The sequence below is a fragment of the Myotis lucifugus genome, unplaced genomic scaffold (genome assembly GCF_000147115.1).
Source record: "Myotis lucifugus unplaced genomic scaffold, Myoluc2.0 scaffold_3, whole genome shotgun sequence".
Lineage (NCBI taxonomy): Eukaryota > Metazoa > Chordata > Mammalia > Chiroptera > Vespertilionidae > Myotis > Myotis lucifugus.
The window spans coordinates 24,904,612-24,908,183 of NW_005871051.1; the positions used below are offsets into that span (position 1 = coordinate 24,904,612).

The following is a 3,572-nucleotide window of genomic DNA, read 5'->3' on the forward strand; positions in this document are numbered from 1 at the left end:
CGTTTTTAAGGGGCAATATGAAATATTCAGCAGAGCCCATGTCCCGCCTCAGGCCCCCACCCTCCCAGTCCAACCTCTGATAGTTTAGTAAGAAGGTGGTGTTCTGCACAGAAGGAAAATGGTGCAGTGCAGACACTCGCTGGACGTGGGAAGCAAACCACCTCCCTGAACCGTTAGACTCCTCTGTGCTCCGGCCCATGGCCTCGGCGGACTGACACGCGTGGTGAAGAAGCACCTGTGTTTCGCAGAGCCAGTGTGGGAGGAAGAGATGATCCTTCCCGCCTCCAGGATAATAAAGAGTTTTGGCCAGACCTTTGAGCACACAAGGAGCCAGACGCAAAGCACAGACTATGGCACTAAAATGGATTAATAAGGAGCTTAGTGATTTGTCTCGTGACCCTCTAGCACAAGGTTCTGCAGGTCCAGTTGGGGATAAATTTTATTGGCAAACCACACTTATGGGAGTTAATGACAACCCATATCACGGTGGTGTCAATTCATTTTCCTATAGACCACTCCTCCAAACCACCTAAGGTTGCATTTACAAGAAGAATTTGTCACCCAAATATTAGCAGTAATGGAAGCATTTGTCTTGATAGTCTAAGATCACAGTGGTCTCCTGCTTTAACTATTTCTAAAATTCTTTTATGCATTTGTTCACTGCTATGTGATCCAAACCCAGATGACTCCTTAGTGCCAGAGACTGCATGGTTCTATAAAACAGACAGATAATAAATACAACAGACTATCACGGGAATGGACTTAGAATTATGCCATGTGATGCTCCCTTAAAATCAGAATAACCTGCATTATAGCAGAATAAACTTTACTGTTCCTTTTTGATTTCCTCATCTGACTGCTCTCCTATCAGACCTCATCTTTTCAAATTTTAGTTTTTGTTTACCTCCCGCCATTCATTCACATGCTCATCTGAGGAGACAAGTTCTTCCAGTTTTGGACAATAACTGATTTTTAGAAACAGTTAAGTAAATAGTTGCAAGAGAACAGTTGCTCAAGATTCAGAATTAAAAACAAAACAAAACCAAGAGCACATGTATTATGTGGCCAATGTCTTCACTCTAATTTGGTTATGAGACAAAACCATTCCTCACTGCTCTAGCATGCTGAAGAGATCATGGGGGTAGGGGGGTGGGAGGAGGGAGGAGATGGGTGCTCAGTTGTCCCATCAAAGGAAGCAACATTAAAGTAGCAGCATCCATTCTTATTGAAGCCGTCCACTGTTAGATACCTGAGGTTCCATGGTATATTTTATGGTCATAACTAATGTGGCTGGAGAATTGGTATTGAATTTATAGCATCAGACAGAAAATGTGATGTATTTTCTGCATGTCAATAAAGGCATGACCTGTTCTTGTTCTGCAGAGAATGGGAATTGGAAGTCAAATACCCTTTGTATTCTAAAATAGGGTCTCAGACATTTTGTAATTTTCATTTAAATTGTTAGGAGGTTTGGAACTTTGAGTTATTCTATCTTCCAATACACTGTTTAATATAGTACTGAATTAATGATGCAAGTTGTCAATGGCTGAGTGACCAACTAATAACTCTGCTAGTAATTGATTTATTTTTCATTAATAGTGTTGTATAAACAAACACAAAATAAATATTCTGCAAGACAGAAAAAATAATACTATTAGAATCCAGTTTCAGATTATTCTTTTCCTATGATATTGTTAAAGCAAAAACCAAGTTTAATATACAAATGATTTTTTAAAAACCTTAAAGGAAAATCAACATTAGTCTTCCTTATTTTATATTCAAATAATCATTACCTAAATGGGAAAAATGCTAATTATGATACAAGAAGATACATTTTCATTTTCTTCTTGTTGAATTTTGACTTAATGGTTACTCACTAAAATATAATCAAGAAATATGCCCTGTAGCTCTTATTACTAGAATCAGCCTTAATGAGAGAGCACACGATAGATGGAATAGTCAATGGTGGAAAGTTTGTGAAAGTAATTGGAATTCACAAAAAACATTATTCTTCAGTTTGTCAAGTACAGTATTTTCCACTTCAGTTCTGCAGAACTCTTTAATACCAGCTGTGTTATATCAACTTTGAACATCAACACAATTATTGATGATAATAACAGAATAAAATGACCATAGCTGGGAAAAGGCAAACCAAGTAGGTTGACAAAAATGAACCTGTTTGTCTATAGGATCTTTAGTGTGACATATACCATACTGCAAAATGAATAACTTAGTGGATCTAGTATTGCATGGTATGAGAAATACCAATCAGGAGGATGATTTAAAGGAAGCCTTCAAGTTTACTTATAGATATTGTGACATGAACAGCGTGGAAAGTTTCCAGAGGTATTTTGTTATATTATCACGAGTGTAATTGAGGCCCTGTTGCTCAGTATTCAGCTCCATCTGGGGAATACAAGAAAGAAACACACTAATGGTGTGTGTCAGCATTTTTTTCTGTGAAAAATGTCCCATCCCCTATGGTGAGTGTGCTGAGCTGAGATGCCGTAACACATATAAAATGTAAAGCAGCCATTCACCGGCACTGTTGTCTACACACAGGACCAAACATATCTCCCATTTTTATGCAATTGTTCATTCATTTATTCGTTCATGAATGATTCAGCAAGCATTGATGGACAACCTTGTCTTTTATAAGCATAACTATAGGCACTCAAGAAAGCCATGAGTCTTCAAACTGGTTAACGTTAAAATCAATTTACAGGCACAACTTAATAACTGAAGATATCAATAAACATGTGCTCTTTAGTCAACATTATTTCCCTTCACATATTTTTATTAATTCTACCATATATTTAAAATATACTGGACTGTTAAAAAATTTTATTCGTTATTAAATGTTTAGAGTCATGCACAATGTCACCTTTTATCAATCTGTTTAGCTCTATTTCTCACTTTATCAGGGTGTGAAAGCACAAACACATTTTATAAATTTATACAGTTTAAACCAAAACACTCCCTGAAATCACAAAATTGCAACAAAGTGATAGAAAAAAAAGTGCTTTTTGCCCCATTTCCCAGATCTCAGTTTTTTTCTTTACTTTTAAATATATTACCTTTATAATTGGACTAATACCCTTTAGACTTTAGGCATTTCTGTATAGTCTAGTGTGGCGTTTGTTGTTTTGCTTTGAAGCACCATTTTCTGAATTTAAGTGTAATACTCATCCCTTTTAGAAATTTTGGAGAATGCAGAAAAGTACAACAACAAAAAAGAGGATGAAATTTCCTTGTAGCCTACAAATACAATTTAGAAAGTTTTCACTTTCCTGGCATCATTGGTACTAGAAAAATGATACAAAACAAAATCAAATTAAAATGGGAAACTAGCATATTATTGAGGCTGCCAGACTTAGCAAATATAAATACTGGGCACCCAGCTAAATTCAAATGTCAGATAAACAATAGGTGATATTTTTAGTATTAGCATGTCCCATGTATACATTGGATAAGATATATATATATATATATATATATATATATATATATATATAGAGAGAGAGAGAGAGAGAGAGAGAGAGAGAGCATACTGATACAGTCTGTGTTTGTGT

General features: G+C 35.9%; 1 pseudogene; it reads left to right on the forward strand.

Moving 5' to 3' along the window:
* Positions 1 to 350: 350 nt before the first annotated feature.
* On the forward strand, positions 351 to 781 carry LOC106698956 (annotated as a pseudogene).
* The last annotated feature ends 2,791 nt before the right edge of the window (positions 782 to 3,572 follow it).